Source organism: Amblyomma maculatum, chromosome 1 (genome assembly GCF_055883805.1).
Source record: "Amblyomma maculatum isolate TAMU_Amacu chromosome 1, ASM5588380v1, whole genome shotgun sequence".
Taxonomy (NCBI): domain Eukaryota; kingdom Metazoa; phylum Arthropoda; class Arachnida; order Ixodida; family Ixodidae; genus Amblyomma; species Amblyomma maculatum.
The window spans coordinates 386274175-386293813 of NC_139344.1; the positions used below are offsets into that span (position 1 = coordinate 386274175).

The 19639-nt window shown below is 44.1% G+C and overlaps 1 long non-coding RNA gene across 1 annotated transcript; it reads right to left on the bottom strand.

Annotated features, from left to right (window-relative positions):
* Positions 1–13600: 13600 nt before the first annotated feature.
* On the bottom strand, positions 13601–18545 carry LOC146208438 (uncharacterized). Its single transcript, XR_014703386.1, has 4 exons — positions 18467–18545; positions 16673–16719; positions 16121–16190; positions 13601–13736 (listed from the first exon to the last, which is right to left on the bottom strand). It is a non-coding gene; the product is annotated as an uncharacterized LOC146208438 (long non-coding RNA).
* Between the last annotated feature and the right edge of the window lie 1094 nt (positions 18546–19639).

Below are 19639 nucleotides of genomic sequence, written 5' to 3' on the forward strand. Positions count from 1 at the left end.
ACATTTACTTCGTAGAAAGCGCGAAGTTAATTAAAGTAAAAAAGTGCATCGGCATTTATGCTAGCCGTGGGCAATTCAATTCTGCAGACTAATTTTTTTTAGCCAAATGTTTTATGAAAATTTGATTCTGAGTTGATGCATACGTGGAGTAATTTATCTTTTTAGGAATAAGTACTCCAACTTTAACATTCACACCCCATTTGTATACGAGAGGTTCCGATTTGCATAACAGAGAAAACACGTCTGATTAATGCATCACAGAATATATGCTTATCGTGCTCCATGTAAAAACAGTGAGAGCTGTAAGTTGCCTTTACCAGAATGTGCACTCTTGGTTTCTTGATGCAGCATGAAGGGAGCGTGAAGTAGCAATCGGTCAGGTATGACCTCGACAAAATTAGCTATGATACAAACCCGGTAGGCTATGACATTTTTGTACATGAATTTGTGCTTTTCCTCTAAGCTCTATATTCCTTTTTCTATTTCTCCATGTGAAAGGTAATAAGCGCTTTGTCTTCTGCTTTAACTCAGCAGCTTTTCTTTCTCCTTTGCCTAATATTGCGCGGCTTTCGTTGAAAAGCCCTTTTTATGGAATACGTCGCAATATTTTCAAAACATTCGTTCCATATTGAAGGTTCATGTTTAGAGCATATATTCCTATACCTAAGTTCTTGAACATGATGTTTATGTTTGCGCCGGGAAATAATTAGTGACATTTATACAAGCTGCCTTTAAAATCAACACAATAAACAGGATTAATGCTCGTGCTTTTCTGTGGCGCCCTAATAGCTAGTTTAATAGCCGTGGTATGTACGGCTATATTACCAGTGCGGGGATATAGGATGTCTTGTCTGTTATTCATGAGTTATATGATGCTTTCGTTCGTACAGGCATGACGTGCAACAATAACCTTTTATGAAATCACTCTTTTTCGTGTCACTTTGCAGTGTGCATAGCCTATTCACAAAGGCACGGAGGTGGAGGCCGCTACCCGCCACACGGGGGTGGAGGCGGCTACCCCGGAGGAGGTGGCTACCCTGGTGGAGGTGGAGGCTACCCTGGTGGAGGTGGAGGCTACCCTGGCGGAGGCGGCGGCTATCCCGGAGGTGGAGGAGGACAGTATTGCAACGTATGTTTTCAGACATGACTGCATTCGAAATGTTAGTTCGGCAAGGTTTATTGTTAAGAGAAATAGGGGACTTACATGGACGTCTTAAGCCAAGGGACAGAGAACTTGACACATGCGCCCTATAGTACAATAATTATCGCCCTCGATAACCTTTCAAGCCAGCACCGACAACTCAGATTTGTTCTCCATGTGTTTGTTCATCATATTCTTGTGGAGCTGTGCAAATATTGCTTTTAGGCAGTGGTTCCCAGCTTACGTTTGTCATAAAGCGTGGTCTTATTATAACTGCACTATTACATCACGAGGAGCTTTTTATTTTATGATCGGGGAGTACTGTGATATTATACGTGGATGCTGGTGCCTGTTTGCGAGATTGCGCATATTTTTCACGAGGAAGAAACGAAATTACGCATATTCCACACGACGACATACCCATCCTAGCCCATCAGATACTATCAAGCAACGAAATACAACATGCCATTGCCATCTATAGCAGTAAGAGCGGCATGCTTCGAGCAATATAGGTAAGAGAGGTCAACTTACAAAACGCAGCGCGGCAGCACGGCAAGCAATGAGAAGCAGCTTGAAGAACCGTGAAGAAGCGAGAAGCTACACTCCCATCTATCCTAATTCCCTAATTACCAAATCAGCGGCAGAGATCCCCTCAATCAAATAAAGGCTCTTTGCATTCATTCATACATGGATAAGCAGAGCTCACGCGGTAAATATAGATTGTCGCATTTAGCATGGTTGATTTTTTCACATTGCGTCTTACATCGTTTATTGATGACACACATATATATAAAGAACAAACAAGAAAATGAGACTATAGAAGAGATAATTTCTCGTATTTGCACGACCTTCATACATATAAGAGAAGAATAGAGAAATCGGGAACCCGTTAGAGCACACATATTAAGAAAGCCAACAGTAACTGAAACTAGCTAACATAGGAAGGAATGTTTTTCTATTTATTTTAGTGAACGTTTCCTTTCTTAATGTGTAATAAACCTGCGTAGGCGGCTCCATCACAACAAAACGATCTAATATTAATGTCCAACCAATTATCACGCATCATGTATCAAGGAAGAGCTAGATTTTTGTCCTGTTCTAAATAGCTCTTCTCAAGGTGGAACTGCTTATGAAAAATGTTCAGCTTAGCGGCGAAGTAACGTTAAAATTGAGTTGTTGTTGACAAACTTCCTATTCATCTTTGTTTTGGGTACTCGTCAACGTAATTCCAGGAGTTCTACATTTTAATCTTTAAACTATTGTACGCGTTGCTCTGCTGTGTCAGCTGTAGCCACTTGTGCATTTAAGAATCGCTGCAGCAGGAAAGCCCACTGTGAACGTAATGCAAGAGATTCAAGAGCACTACGCAAGCTATGCGAATATTACCTGCATTCGTAAGTCGAAGTTTCTCTATCAAACAAGAATGAAAACTTCCGATTCGTTTGAGGGAAAATCAGTTAAGTGATGAAAAAAAAAAAAAAAAGGTAATCTCGTGCTTATACTCGTGTTAGTTCCCAAACTTGTTCTCCTGTAAAGTACAGCGATTTTCTCTATGCTCGCCTGTTCTCTATGCTTCAATGGGGCTTATGCGGCATAAACATTACCACAAGAACACCACTGAGGTTCACATTCTAAGCGCCGCATACTGGCCAATTCTTCCTATATAGCGAGAGCTATATAGGAAGGCTGTACAGGCTACAAGGAATTCTTCCGAACATAGCCGCCGTCGAGATAACCTTGTCAACGTCATGCGTTATCAAAGAGTGAGAAGGAAAATTTTGGGTACAGCGTACTAAGACGGTGCATGAGCCACAAGATAATGATTGGGTACCATAATAAATACATTGTATACCGGTGTAATTTACGCATTTATGAGAATGGTAGCGCCATAGCTGTTGTAAAGTCCGACAAGTAATTTCAAGGAATGTGTATAAATAATTGTATATGCAAGAAATTATTACATAGACGACTTCATACCAGCTACAAGACCAAAGAATTTACCTTACCTTAAGAGTTATAAGCACAGTTATAAGTATAACAGTCACCTATAAGTATTGAACAGTTGGCCATTGCTTGTACTTACCTACAAGGCAGATAGAGGCTGAGGAAAGAGGCTGAGCGGGAAATGAGGAGAGCTCACGGAGCTAAGGAAATGAGGAATGCCGGTCGTCAAAGTTAAGGAGCAGGAAAGAAAGCAGAGTTGGTCAGTGAACAAATGCGAATTATTAATGTTTAGAGATAAAGATAAGAGTGAATAGAAGCTGGCAGGGCATGTAATACGAGAACAGAAGATACCTGGAGGTCGCAAAGGCAAAGACTCTATTTCAACAGAAGGCCAACTTAGTCCGGGGATGCGGGTGGGATTAGGAAGTCAGGTGAGATAAAGGTTCGTAAGCACAGAAAGGGTTAATTCAAGACATCTGTGAGTGGTGCTTGCCCTGCAGCAAGCGCCGTTAGGCTGAGTAATGAAGGTGGCGACTATAGTTGCCCCCCGCAATGACACCGGGTGTGGTGCTGTGAAATTTAGGAGAAGGCAGTACGTTTTATTCCGGCCTCAGCTGCTATATTTCGATCAAAGCAAAGTATAAAACAGTGACCGCTGTAGGGGTACTCTAGAAATGTGCGTTAATAGAGTTATTGAATGCTGATGGCTGATGTAAGACTTCCCTAACGCCAGTCTTTCAGAATCGCAGTTTCGTACTTCTGGCACGTGTAAATACCATAATAAGGGAGTAATTACTCAGTGAAATCCACCAAAGCGCAGCAAAACGGCTACGAAGGCAAGCTATATACAGCTTTCGCGTAAACGTCGTAAATTAAAATATGTGCACCATACTCAGAAGAGCAACATAAATTGTGCCAGCGATATTTTTGAGTCCTTTAGAATCGTATAATTGACGCCCCTAAATATGGTGGAAATATTTTTTCGTGCGCCTTGACATTTCACCTGCGTGCTGTGTATTGCCCAACTAGCGAAAATTATGCCCTTCCCAAAGCACAGTGAGAGCTTTAATTGCCCATACATGTTATCATCTGATTTGTTTTATAGTGCTCAACGTCCCAAGGCGACATAGACTGCCAGGCGCCGTATAGTGGATGGCTCTGGATAATCTCGCTCACCTGGCGATCTTGGGTATCATTAACGTGCACTGATTGGGCACACCACACGGGCGCCTTGTACCGAAACACGGCCGCTGCCGCTGGGGTTGAACTTGCGGCCTTACTGTTAGCAGTTGAGTGCCCTAACCACGGAGTCACCACGGTGGGGTGCTCAAATATGAGTGTATAAAGTTAACTGTACTGATACTGGCGCTAGTATATGCGCCAGAGTATGCGTGCGCATACTCTGGGACCTGTTGAAGCGAGCGTTCATCGGCTTGTTTTTCTTGTTTACTGTTACCGAAAAGGTTTTCGATGTCAGTCATCTCTTTTGAAGAGCTCAAATGAAGAGACAAAGTGAGAGACAAGCTTTTCAGTCAAGAACAGAACATTTTGCCAGAATTTTAAATCCCCTAGCACCATTAACAGGAAAGGCACAGTGTGAATCATATTACACCCAGTGATTAGGGCATGCTCTTAAGGTAACTTAGAAGCTTTGGATACAAAGATTCTGAGCAGAGCAATATATATCTCTCTCAAGGGCAATTGGTCACCTGCGATTTCTTTGTGCAAAGTTTTGACGAAATTTAAGATGGCCGGTTCATAGGAGGTTATAAGTATAGACATCTTCCTCATTGGCATGCTAGCGTGTCATTCGACAGTATCGAGCAAAGAGCTGGACAATGAGTTTAGTCGACTGCGGAAACGTTAGAACTTTGCCGGCAACGAAGTTCGTGCGTCCAACGTAAAGTAAAGTGGCTGATAATTTGTCCCTCTAGAGGACTTTGTATACGTTTTTCTTCTGTAGGGACGCCGGTGTAAGCCAGGGTACTACTGCGGACCTGGTCACTGCCGCCGACCCCCATGCCGTGGAGGCCAAGGCCAAAGATGTAAGTAGCCGATGCCCACTAAAGGCCACCAAGATGATCAAGGTTAGGTGTTCGCGCTTTTTTTTTTTTTTTTGAATTTAGTGTATAGGTTTTCAGATGTCTCAGCTTTTAGAGTAGTGCAGCAGGCCAACAGGAATGCCCTGATGGCTAGATGGTACAGTTGAAGCGAAATAGTAAAACTGCGCAAAGGAAACGGGACGAAAGGTACACGCAAGCACTGCGCCTTGTCTGTGCTTGCGTGAGTTTTTCGTCCAGTCTTCTTCGCTGAGTTTTACTCTTTTGCTCCAACAAGGACAAAGAAAGAGGCATAACATGATCTTTCGCTCCAAGAAGGACAAAGAAAGAGGCATAACATGATCGAAAATGGAGTTCATTCATTGTGCAGTAAATTGAAAGCACATGCCGATGAATGGGTCTAAGAAAGATGACAATGCACGACCTACCAACCATGATGTGTTCCTGAATAGTCTTACGTATACATGCGACTCTATGAAACGAAAACATTTTTTTTTCTGCTAAGAACACATGAAGGAGAGAAAACATATCATTTTGAGTCTGTATGGTACAACTCTTCTTGCTAACCTTCTGTTGTCAACATCATCAGCCCTCTTATATTCACTGTAAGACAAGAATTTTATCCCAATGGCCTATATATTGTTACGTGGCGGCAAGCCGGTGAACACAAGAGAGAGAGAACGGAGAGATGATGGTAGATGATATTAAGATGATGTTGTAATGAAATGTTGGCGGGCCAAGTACGAGCGCTCCTGCCAGCGCCACTGCCCGCTTCTTCCTCCTTTCTCGTCCGTAACATTATGTTTGTGCTGGCTGCGCTCGCCCAGGCCAAGGAACGGTCCTATACGTTTGTTAGCGAAAATATGGGAACTAGCTGCTACGGCAGTTGGGTATTGTACACTGTACGAAGACGGCGCAAAAAGAAACAACCACAGAAGAGGACACGACACGAAAGAACACGTTGTTCTTGTATGTCGTGTGCTCTTCTGTGGTTGTCATTTTTTGCGCTGTTTTCGTACTTAGTATGATCCACCAACTTGCCCAGCACTATGTTTTATCGAAGCAGTTGAGAAATACCTAAAATCATATAAGCTCAGTACAATATGTTTGCAGGTGCTTATTAGCATTCCACGGACTGAAAAGAAACTTTCTGTACAGAAAGATGTGGAGAAATGCCTAAGCTTGCGATATAACCGTATTACTGGAGCCAGTCGCATGTAGACAGTTTACTAGGTTTGGAATGTAAAGAAAAGATCTGATGGAATTCTTGACTTTAATTCCTATGGTTCCTATGATTCCTATGGTTTTACTGATAAAGCCTAGTTGATATGATGGCGCTTCAACTTATCAAATTTCCACTATTTCTTTTGAATGTGGGTATAAAAAAGCATTAATAATGTCTGGTCGTTTTCTTACTTTTCAGGCGTTCCGTATGGCAAGTGACCTCTCTAATGAAGGCCGCTGCAGAAAAGCATCCAGCAACAATAAAGAAAAATGTTCAAGCATGAACGCTCGCCAATGTCGGAATATTTTTTCCTGAAATATATTTTATTTTTACGCATCATCATCATAAAAAAACAATTACCTGGATTTACATAAAATTTAGCGGGAAATAGAATATAACCTGTTTAATGCACGAGAAGGAATAGCGAGTAGAAAATGCATCAGTCCTGATTTTTGTCCCATTTAGTTAACTGTCCATTAGACGAGTGATTGAAAATTTACTCTCAGCTAAAACCGTTGACGAAGTGAACAGTTTTAATTTAGTTCTCCATAGCTACTTTCTTCCTATGTCTCAATAAGCGGTTGGCGGCCCGGAGAGCCATTCACACGCAACCAAAAAGTGTTTAAGGGGGTAAAGGGCATACAGTTAAAGTCTTGAACTCAACCTCGAGTCCGTTAAAAAAAGTTAAGGAGCGCCTTCATTAATTTTCTTTGTGAAGAATGAATCATCCAAGGGCCCAACAAAGTATCTTGTTAACCCAGAATCTTAGCTTCAGTATGAGCGCGGGAGTCCAAGTGGCGGAGTGTAGCAGCCAGGAAGGCACGCTTACGCTCAAACTGAGGGCAGTCGCATAGTATGTGCCCAATAGTTTCAACACACCCGCACTGCTCACACCTTGGAGAGTCTGCAATGCCTATGAGGTGGGAATAGGCGTTTTTAAACGCCACTCCTAGCCACAGGTGACACAACATAGTAACATCAAAGCGGGGGAGGCCGAATGGTACCGGCAGTTGAAGTAACTGGTCAAAGTGGTCTGCACCCTCCAGGCGCAGACCATGATTCTTTAGTCCCGTTTCAGGCGATCAGTCGAAAGTGCCTTGCTGCGTTGGCTCTTGTTAATAGTATCTCGACAATGTTGGTTGTATCGTGAGCCGATCGAGCAGCATCGTCAGCTAAGCTGTTGCCAACATTTGCACTATGGCCTGGTAGTCACTGGTAGATTATTTCGTCACCCTCTTGTAATACCTGGTGGTGCAGATGTCAAACCTCCGCTACAAGTTGCTCATGGTCGCCATGGCTCAAGACCGATTGAATACATTTTAGGGCAGGTTTGAAATCACAGAACACAGCCAATTTTTGTGGAGCTTGTTCAGATATACTTTACAGTAGGAAGAATTGAGGCCAGTTCTGGTTCAGTAGAGGTAGTCTTAAGCGAAATTAAGTGGTAACGTTTGCTTGTATCACAGGAACGGCGACGGCGCATGCAGAAATGTTAGAGCTAGGTTACCGAGCCATCTGTATAGACGTGTATGCGGTCCCAATAGTCATTGTGTCACATGAACAGTGTTAGTTGCTGAAGGGCTGGCATTGATAAGTTCGATTTCTTCGATATCCCCGAAATAGCAAGGCGCACACATTGGAGCTGCAGACACCACACTGGTGATGGAGGTCGGGCTGCCGGAGTAAACTGTTTTGGTATGAAAGACCGGTGCGTTGCTATGATTTTTGCAAATACAGAGTGTGGTCTCTGCACATGCATTTGCGCAAGGTGATGCTATCGACCCATGTCGTATGTGCATTCGCAAAGAGTCTTGAAAGGGGGTGGTTGTTGGCGAGTGCAACAGTTTCCAGTGTTGATGCACTCTGAGGGAGGCCCAGGCATGTGCGAAGGGCCTTACCATGTACTGTCTGGAGGACACGCAAGTTAGTCTTGCACATGTTTGAAAGCACGGGTGTACTGTACAGCAGGAATCCTAAAAATAGTGCCCTTTACTACTGCAGCATTGACTGTATACCGACGAGGCCCCATTATTTTCATCCAAGAAAGCCGAGTAAGTGAGGGCAATAGGGTGCAACGCGGGCTTCATGATAAATTGCAGTCTACCAGAATCCCTAAGAAACGATGAGTTTTGTAGTAAGTGATGCCATCACCAGCAGTGCACACCGGATATTGATTCATAGATTTGCTTGTAAATGCCACTAGCACGCACTTTTTCTGTGAAACGCTGATACCTTGCTTCTGAAGATAAAACGAAGTTATTGTTGCTGCCAGTTGAAGTCTTGCACGCACCTGGAGACGCGTCACCGAGGAGGCCCAAATGCAGATGTCATCGGCGTGCATTTATATCTGGGCGGTGGAAGGAAGGTTCTTTGGGAGGGCGATTTGTGTTCAATTGAACAAAGTAGGGCTCAGCTCACCACCCTGGGGCACAACACGATGGGTATATTACGCTGCAATCGAGCCGTCATCACACTTAATAAAAAATTATAGTAATGTTTTTTCGGTCAGTGTTGAATGGTGACTGGATGGTGGAGCAAGCCAGTAAGTTGGTGGATCAACTTGGTAAGCAACGGAGAACTTTATAAAGATTAAAACAAGAAATGGTGCAAGAGTCAAGCCGAATGACAACCAGTCGCGGTCGCTAAACAGAGGGACAAGGACCTCAGCGTCCCCGCAGGCGAGCTGGCGCTTCTTGCACGAGCCCCGAAGCAACCGCTTCTCCCGGTGCTCCACCGAAAAGAGATTGGGGCACAGTCCCGCGCTCCAGAGATGAGCCGAGAAGGCGCCCCTTTCCACAAGTCAAAACGAAAACACAAACCACTGCAAACTCTCTCCTCGAAAACCTTCGCAAAGAGCACGAGATGTGCGCTACACGTCGCAGTACAGCGCGACGAAAGCCTGACCCCTCTCGATAGTTTTATTGCCTCCGGCCGCTCGCACTCGGGAAACGGGACAGCGGGAGGCTGCGTTAATGAGAGTTCGAGTCGAGGCAAAAGGAGCACTTCTCCCGTTTCCAATAGCAAAGGATAAACAAACACCGCATGTGTCCGGACTGAGAGCTATAGAGCTAATGCACTCCTTCTGAGAATCACGCGCTCCCTTAAAGAAAATAGAAAGCGCGCGCAGTTCAACGCTAAGACACCGCGCTGAGAAATGTTCACAAAAACACAAGTACATCAACGCATGCATGAAAGTCCGGCACAGAAACTCGCCCAGGCAATACAACAATCGCTGAGGCCGAACAGAGCACAGTCCTTACACATTCCCCCTGAGAGGGTAATTGAGCATCCAATGCGCTCAATTAGACTAAAAAGAAAAAAAAAAGGCCGCAAGAAACCTGCTTTGTGAGGCTCACTTTTACGCGACAATAACCGCCTCTGTCTGCGATGACACAAAAGTATTCTCCTGCTTAAAGAGGACCGAGCACGAAAAACAGGAGCATGAAAAAAGTAAAAATAAATAGGCAAACCACATTTGCTTTTGCGCGTTCACAGTCATGGGCGCTTGCATAACCAAACAGTTCGCAGACATGCAACACAGTCACACACGCCCTCTGAGGATGAAATCTGGCAGCGGCAATCAGTTCGTCTTGATCATCAGTTCTCTCTATGCTGGAAGACTACACACGGCTTCAACGTGCTCCTCCCCCCCTCTCGCACACTATCCGCACACATGCTCGAGCCGGAGCACTGGATACACTTCTACAAAAAGAAAAAAAGTCGAAATGTGCACAAAGTGAGACCAGCTAGTCAATCCTACTCTCCCGGGTCGAACACCTGCACAATCTTTACCAAACGGTCCCGCGCTGACCACACCCTATGCTTGGGCTCCGATCTTACCAACGCAGCGCCGGCGTCATCTGCGGTAATGCCTGCCCTTAGCCTCGCGCGCGCACAAATATTAGCGGCCCAGTACGTCTCCTAATTTGGTGTCGGCAGTCTTTTGCTCGGATTGGATTGCCCATTGGCATTCCTGGCCGCTTGTTACTTCTTCCCGCGACCCTACCCTGGCGCTAGAGGTTTTGCTATCTATCTCAGCGGTAGTGGGTCTGTGCCGCTCACTGTACGCGGAAAGTAGACGTTGTCACCACTTATCGACGGTGACTCGTGCAGAAAGGAAATAGACGACTCACTAGTCGCGTTTTCGTAAGCTTGTTGCACTCTGTCCGCTTTCCTCGGCGCTCGCAGCAACTGTTCACGCTCTGTTTTGTTTGGCGTCCCGTCGGCTGCGGTCAAAAGGCGGATCTAAACTCCTTCGCTTTCGTCGCGGAGGCCCTCATTCCGAACGATCTCGGGCCTTCCCCAGGACTCACCTGCTCTAATACGGCTACAACCAGCAGGCAGACTTTCTTTGTGTCCGCTGCATTATTATCGTGCAAACTTCTTTCATCCTTCACATCCTCTGCGACTGGTAGTAACGAGGTGTGTTGGCGACATCGGTAGTGTCAGCTTCCGCGAAAGCTACGTCTAAATTTGCGGTGCTAGCAATGCTTGGGAACGGCACCGCGGGCATCGCATTAGCATCCGCCTCTGATAAACTCGGACTGTGGTTCTTGACACTGGCCATCTCATTGCTACCGGCCTCGTCGTTCTCAGAGCCATCTTGTGGACTCTCATGTTCGTCATTCTCCTATGGGGCCAGCTGCTTTGTATCCGGTAAACTTTCCAGGGATACAGTAGCCACACCCGCCTACTCAACTGACACTGCAACGTTCTGCGATGCTACATGCAAAACGTCGGCATCGCAATGCTACTAGGGCAGTTTCCTCGGGCTTCTGTGCTAACTCCTCTAGAAGTGCCTTTACCTCTACGATGTCCGAAGGGGGCTCATCGCTTTCTTACAGCGGAGGCCCAACAGCTGTATTAACTACCCGAAATACCGAAAAGCCAAGCGTGCAGCACAGATGCCTGAACAGAGAGAACAATGTCTCGCCAAACGGAGACGCCAGGATGCAGAGCGTAGCAGGCGGCGCATAGCAGCTCAGATGGAGCATTTGGAAGATTGGGGGAACCGACGGCAGCAACGGAAGAGGATTTAAAGGCTGGTTGTGTAACATGGCTGCTGATGCCAGTCGTCTTGAACCTAATGAGAAAGCCGGAGTCTGCATCTACGTCAGACAAGGCGTCACTGCTGTCAGTCACCTGCTTTCGAACGCAGTGAACAAGAGAGAAGCCTGCTGTGTTAGACTTATGGAGAGCGTAATTGTCATTCAAGAAATTCACGTGGCGCCGCAAAACACCTGTCGGACTTGATTAATGTGGTTGCCACCTGTGTGCCAGCTTACGGCACGGGTTTGGAGGTGCGCGTAACTTTGAGGGACTTCAACAGGGAGGAGGACTCGTTAAGTGATCATTGGAAACATAGATTCGACTTTAATTTGGCTTCAAATCCCAAAATTGCAACCCCACAGTGAGAGACTGCCATTGATTTCATCTATCAAATAGAAACTGTACATTCAAAAATTCTACATACACTCAATTGAAACGGCGACGCGTTACTATACTGATCACCGAGCTGACTGTCTTTCTTTGCATAAAAATGAAATGTGACGACCAATGTCGCTTCACTGCTAATCAATATAAGCAACAATAATCTTTACAACATGCCGAAACCAGAAAAGTAGCTCTCGCTACGTATATCTTGGAGCAGCCGAACTAAGCCACTGCCAATTTTTCCGTTCAATTATTGCCCCTTGTTTTTTATGTTTCGCTAAGCTAGTTACCGATGACAAAGTGAAGCATCTCGCTCAGCAAAAAGTTTTACTTAAGTTCTTTCCATATGAGCCAGAAGAACTACACAGTATACACGTGATCATACTAACCTGGCGCAGCTTCAATGAAAGTTAGACAGGAGTGGCAAATTACGTGAAAGTGGCCAAGCATTGCGCTTACGGATCAGTTCTTCTAAAGATGTGAGATTCACGCATATGCCCACGTAGCACGGTAATTTTAGGCGTCGATGGGGGAATAGACCTTTTTGTGACAGAAATAAATAACTCATACAAGATGTAGAAGAAAAAAAAAGTTTGTTAGTGCTTAGAATATCTCAGTCGCTCTCTAATTTCAAATCGCTACCGAAGTGAGGCATGTTAAGTCCTTGGTGCTCGGGCGTTTGCTATATCGATTTGTAGGTCACAACTCAAATGTGTCGTGGAATGGAAGTCCTAAACATGGTAGACACCCGTTTTTGTCGTCATGAAGAAGGGAATTGGCAGGCTAAAACTCAAGTCGAGGCCGCCGAAGTGGGCACCTTGTTATTGAGGTTTGTATGGTGGCTAATAGGGTTTTCTGCTTACCGAGTCCCGACTGCATGCTCCCAATATTTGGAAGTATTTCGGAGATTAGGTCCGCCGCTGTACCAAAGACAGATCGATAGCGTTTGATATATAGCTAACCATAGTACACGGATTGTCAGAAACGGGTGTTGCGAATTTGTTTTTCAACAGTCGCGATTCGAATGTGTGACGATGATGGCTGTGTTGGGGAGCTCTTTTCTTTTTCTTTGATTTACTTTCGAGTAATCATGAAGCTTTAGAAAACAACGGCGTGGTGGGAAAATGAAAAAGCACTTCACTTTTACTTGCTAGCGTGAGGATACCACTGCTAACTGAGCGGATATTATAAGATCTAGCTTTTCGAGCAGGGCAGAACGGAATGGCTCTTGCGCAGAAGAAAGAGGAATGACTCTCCATGATGACAATTCTTGCTCGGACATGAAACCAGAGGAGCGCGCTTCCATATATGAGGTGATCCAAAGTTGGCCAGCTGGTAGTTTATTTATTTATTTGCCCTGGCGACCTTAAGCGCACACCTGATACGGAGGGAGGAAACAAAATGGAACCTTGAAGACTGTTGCACATATGATCTTAAAGACACACTTCAACGCTGTCAACCACTATTGCATAAGAAAAAAAGAAAACCAGGAACAATTTAAGAATACATTAGGATATCGCAAGAAAATAACTGCTCCGCAGTCCGCGACCTGTTGCCCAGTGATGGCTGTGCCGTACGTCATTGTTTGTGCATGGTATGTGCAGCGTAACAGCATGCCCAACTACGATGACCAGACACATCATGCCCAGCTATTTGCGCAGCCTGCCGAGCTCAGGTTTGGGAGAAATATAACCTCATCTGAAATAAAAGCGTCAGGCCAAATATTTACAGCAGCACACTTTCACGGTTTCTTCAAAAATCACGTTAGGAGAGGCGAAAGTTCAGGTATTCTCTAAATCTTTATTTCTCTCAACGCAAATGCATGAACTTATAGAATAATGCAAGCTTCACATTCTACAAGCGCTGCTCGTTAATGTTTACCCCGCATTCTTTGGGAGAATCGGTCACGTCTTATGGTTGCTTTTAGGTGAACCTGCGAGAAACAAATGTAAACACATCATGTTAAGAAAGCTGCGCCAAAGGGGACACAAAGTTTTCAGAAACGTTTCGATAATCAATAGTTTATCTAACCGTACAATCAAGCGCAGTTTTTCTTAAAATTCGAATTGCATTGTTTCAAGTGCGGCATCGAAATAAAATAAGGCTCTTCAATGGCTGATCGAGTGATCACAGATGTTTGCACGGATGAATGATTGAAGGGCAGCTTGATGAGGATGCAATTTACAGCGCAAGGTAAACAATAATTGCCCCAGCTTTAAAAGAAGACCATGAGAGAAGGGCGATGGAAGTTAAATGTATTCAACGCGGCAGCGAATCGAATAGAAAAACTTTGCTTACTCCTTTGAGATGGCGTGCGTATTTCGTTGAAAGGACAACCGTATAGGAGAGAAATAGTAGATATCGACACAACGGCAATATAGTCATGGTGGACCCTCGAGTTAAATAAAGAGGACATGAAGCACTTGGTAATAGAACGTCATCTACGCGGGTGGTGGTGCTGGCGTAAACAGCAATAGTCTCCAAGCATTGAAGGAGTGCTTTGCTTCGAAATTGCCTCAACTCAGGTCTTGGTTATGGTGCTGTTATTTCCGTTACGTCGGCGTTTACACGTATGATGTGAATTTGTCTTGCTTGGTTTTTAATAATATCAGTGCCTAAAGTATGTGTATAATATTGTTTTATGATTGTCACAACAACACACCCACATGATTAGAACAAAGCGTTAGTATTGTCTTCTGTTCGAATAGAACAGTGCCTGAGATATAGCAAAAACTATTGCTCGCTGATTTTAAATACTTTAAAGATGTTTCACTTTAACTTTATGTAACCACAAAAAGTTAGTTATTCTAATATTTGGTCTTACCTGTGTTGAGGTCAACACGGGCATAGCGTTCCGGTGCTATGTATCAGTGCAGAATCTCTCGGTTACATCCTAACATGGGATCACCCTGTTGATAATCTGATTGCGCTCTTCCAGTTTATATTCTCTTGCCATTACCTATTGCAACACTCACGGTGCTATTATTGGTGCTTTATTGGGCATTGTGTGTTGTTCTCTATTGTAGTGCAAGCTTGCTATACATCTACAGAGAATAGGGTCGCTAAAAATTATCCTCTCCTTGACGCGTTTACTGCACTTTTTATGTTATGTACTGCGATGCTGTAGTTGTGAACTTGTGGTATAAATTGTCGAGCTTTATACTTCAGTACAAGTAGCTTATAAAGGAGCTATGACCATCAAAAACGCCAGATTCGGGTTCTAATTCCACCGACATCGTGCGTTTTTTTTCGTCTGTACTTTCTGAATAATTACCTTCACAATTAAATATTACTTCATGCGCAAGAATGCAACGGCGAACATGGGTCAGAGTTTCTTGCAGAAAATGCAACATGAGGCCCGCCCAACGATGCGGCGCATGTTTTAAACGGCCCGGTTTACCAAGATATCAGGAGAATCATACCTTACAGGTCATGTCACCACATTCATTGCATGGACTACATCGAAGAACGACGGCGCTCGGGCCCATCCCACTCTGCTATCCCTCTGGGAGTTCGCACCTGAGGCAGGCACTGACGTCAAAATGTGATCTCCTTATCGCTAATCCCCCTGTCCCATAAAAGGACCTTCGTGCCAGCTCCGTTTCGTACAAGTTACTCACTCTCATTCATCAACGCGAGAAATACTTTAAATGATTTTGTTCGCGTCAGTTGGCTGCTTTTTTTTTCTTTATCTCATAACGAAGAGCCTCATTTTCCCTGCCCTGACTTGCTACTTAGCTTAACGAGGGCTTCCAAATCAGGTGGCCTCTACTTCATTAGCAACGTAAGATTATTTGCCACCCAGCTCTCGTTCTCCCCGTCAGATCACGTTCAAGTTGGCAGTCGCGATATCACAGGACGAACCTCATCCGCCGCTATGGTGATGGGTGGCGCTAGCGAACACTCTTAAGGATAGTTTACACTTAATACAAATACCTAAGAAAGCAAAAGATGGAACAGCCGTAGCCAGCTCAGTGGTAGAACACCGGATGCGAAATTCGGAGGTCGTGGGTTCGGATCCCCCCAACGGCGTGCGGTTGCTTTTTGTTATATTTTTTAGTCAATTACCTGCACGATTAATTGTTGCTTTAAAGCTTTACTTTATGTCAGTGGCTGCTGGCTTCTACATTCTGTTAGTTGTAGTTCTTCCTTCAAATTTGTGCCGATGAGTAGCCAGTTACGTTACTAGTGCCCACTTCACAAAGCTAGTGCACGCGTATAAGCGAATAATGAATTTATTCCTTGTTTCTTAAGTGCGCCTTTAGGTTGCCGTATCCTCATTCGAGAGATGTCTTTCGAGACCGCGGTGATACTTACAGATTCGCGATTTGCACATTCCCTCCTCACAAATGATGGGAAAGCAGTCTTCTGTTGGCGCGCACGGTCTCTGAAAAAAAGAAAAGAAAAAGAAGACGTTGTTTTGAAGCATAATTTGTATTTTAGCCCGCCAGTCCTGCGCACTGTAGATTTATTTATTCATTCATTTATTTATTTACCCTCACAACTTTTAAGCGAGAGCGGATTGGGTATAACATAAAAGAAAAAAACAAACAGCAAATAACAAATTAAACATAGCACAAACACACACTTCTACAAAATCTATAACAGCGTTACGAAATGCAGAAGTAATGAAATACCATGTAATGAAAGACCTGCGCGGTATCTGATTTAGTTCGCAATCAATTGCAGATGACATGAAGAGGAGACGTGCTTGTGGAGGCGGGCCTTAAGAAATGCCATTTGTGATATATGGATCCCATTAGGCAAGCCTAATCTACGCATTAGTAAACACATCAGTATTAATTAAAGTAATATGAAAAACATTACAGGCCAAAGTAGAGTACAAAAATTGCTAAAACAAGAACTTACGTCCTCACACGGCTTGCCAGCACAGTCTCCTTGGATCGAAACATGAGCTGAAAAAGAACAATAATGGATTGTTTCAGGCACGCAGGGACACTCTCCGCTTGAAAAGGCGAGGGTCATAGCTGTAAGGAGAAGCTTTTAGGTTTTAAAAGGCTGCTGTGCATAGATTCCTTTCTTTTTAATATCAGCTAGGGCCTAAGAGAATCAGGCGCAAGCATTATTTAAATTGAGAATAAATATGGCTATGAAATCGCTATTTTTATTATTTATCGTCATCGGCACGCGCCGTTAACACATTATGTCCAGCTTGCGAAGTGGGCTGCCCATACGCTCACTAGACGCGAGCGGATATTTCTGAAATAACCGATATCACTGGCTTGAGTTTTCGCGGTGTCGTAATATGCGAAAAGCTACCAAAAATCCCTAAATATCGCTCCACCAGAGTAGCGGCCACTCTAAGAGTTGCAAGGCTTGGGAATGCATCTTCGCTGCCATGTTACTTTCTGTTCTTTGTTCTATATATATATATATATATATATATATATATATATATATATATACACAGGATGCGAGAACATTAAACGTACTTGGCCGCTTAAACAATTATTACAGAGCGAAGTGTACGCTTCATTTAAAGAAACATTTTATTGGACTCGACGTTTCGACCAGAAGCTGGCAGAAGAAGGCACTCCTAATGAAGGCCAGCTTCTGGTCAAAACGTCTAGTCCAATAAAATGTTTCTGTAAATGAAGCGTACACTTCGCCCTCTCTCTCTCTCTCTCTCTCTCTCTCTCTCTCTCTATATATATATATATATATATATATATATATATATATATATATATATATATATATATATATATATATATATATATATATATATATATATATATATATATATATATATATATATGTCACATGGTAAAATTACTTTTGAAAAGTAATTAAATTACATTACTCATTACTGCTCCTAAAAAGTAATGAAGTTACATTACAATTACTTTTAAATTATTTTACAGCTTTTATCCCTGCAAAAACTAAGTATACAAATCACCTTGTCTGCAGACACGAAGCACGCACATTCTTTCGTTTTCCCGCCAAATTACGTCCTAGAGAACTATTCCTTCCCTCTTTCCTACAGCACCTGACATTACAAAAACAAGGCAACCGCGAAAACAACAAAAACAGAAGCATGGTCAAAAGGTCGTGAAATAAGCGTTGAAACCAGCGTCTTGCCATCCCGGAGCTGTCTCCGCCATTTGAAGGGCCCGAAGAAGCCATCTGCCTGTCTACCCCTCCCTCCCCCCCCCCCCCCCCCCCATCCCTCCATCGCCTTGTGGTGACGAGTGTAGCCAGGCACCACTGTGCCCTAACCGACGTCCCAGGGATTGCCACTGCTCCGCGCTTCCAACTAGTTTTCAACTCCGGTCTTCTTGTACCATCTGTCCCTGCGGCATTTCCTTGACGCCTTGTTTCCTGCTGCTTGGGGAAGGGTTGCTATGGCATAGCCGCACTGTGAACCTGCTGCACAAGAGGTCTCAGACGCAGTTTTCTGCTCAATTCTGTCTCTTTTTGCCGATTCGTTACGCTGGCTCTGGCTTGCTATTTCAATACCAACTGTACCTGCCGCATTTCCACCCTAGCATGCTGGCTCTGAATCATGGTGCCCCGTTTTAATTAAATTAGATACCCAGTGAGTGCGAATAAAATAAAGCCAACCTATTTAACGCAATATAATTTTGGGAATAGCTTAAAAATCATAATAAACGCTTGTTTCCCTTTGAAGTGAATCCTTACCTAGTATCGCAATGACCAGGAGCACTGTCGCCGGTCTCATGTTGAACATGACGCAAAAAAAAAAAGCGGTCCAGTCGAAAGCAGAGTCTCTCCTGGAATACTGAGGCAATTGAAAAGCAGCCGCTTTTATATAGAGGCACGGCTTCTAGGAACTGATGAAGACTGCTTTATCGCCTCAAAAACACTCTGCGTCGGTGTGTTAAAAGACACTACGCAGGTTTTCTTTTGGTAATATTTGCATGCATTTTCCTCGTATGTCTTGGCGCGCAGAGGAATGCGAAAGAATTAGGCAGTTGAGTTGCACCACATAGTCAGCGCGCTTACAAGGAACATGATTTGCATGCAAGAGACTTGAGGAAAAGGCGCAATTATCCAGCTCGACTGCAGTTCGATGATTTCAGGGCCAGCCTTATTTTTGTCTATGAGATCCACCATAATCGACGTTGTATCAAATGTCGCTTTCCTGAAGCCTAATTTAATTGTGGAGTAATATTTTAACACTGTGCAATAAATACTGTCATGAAACAATTGATGGTGTGGCCCAATCTTCTAATCTGCAGAAAATCTCGCTTTTCCAATTTGTGCTCTGCTCGCATTGAGCAGCTAATACTACCATAAGAATTCAAAGAGGAAAGCTTTTCCTGTTAAATAGCAAAAACCAAAATTCCTCGCGAGCTTTTTGAATATATTTATTATGTTAATGAGATTTTAATACAGGACAAGATAGTTACAAAAGTTCAACGCTGCTGAACCAAATATTGAGCGAAAGCATTAGCTGTGGGTTGCCGAGCGTTCTTCTCTTTTTCTTCTTCCTCAGCCCACATATAAAGCCCCGCTTTAACCAAGCCTTATGAATGTGCTTTAGTGACCTATAGGGGTAACGTGAATGCCAGGGTCCTAGCAGGCTGATTCTCACATAGATATCGCATGTGTAACGAGAGACCCAAGTTGGCAGCTCCTGTCAACTGAGCTGCGGCTCCGACCGTGCCACGCCGACAGCTTGAGTTGGGAGTCCATTTCTCGCTTTTGTGTCACGTGGGGTGTGACGTCACGGCGTCACGTGGGTAAGACGTGGCTACCGCCGAGCTACACTGAACGCTCGAAACCTAGAGTAGTATTGCTTACGCAGTAAAACCTATGTGATTGCATTGATGATGAGGGGCGGCTCATATG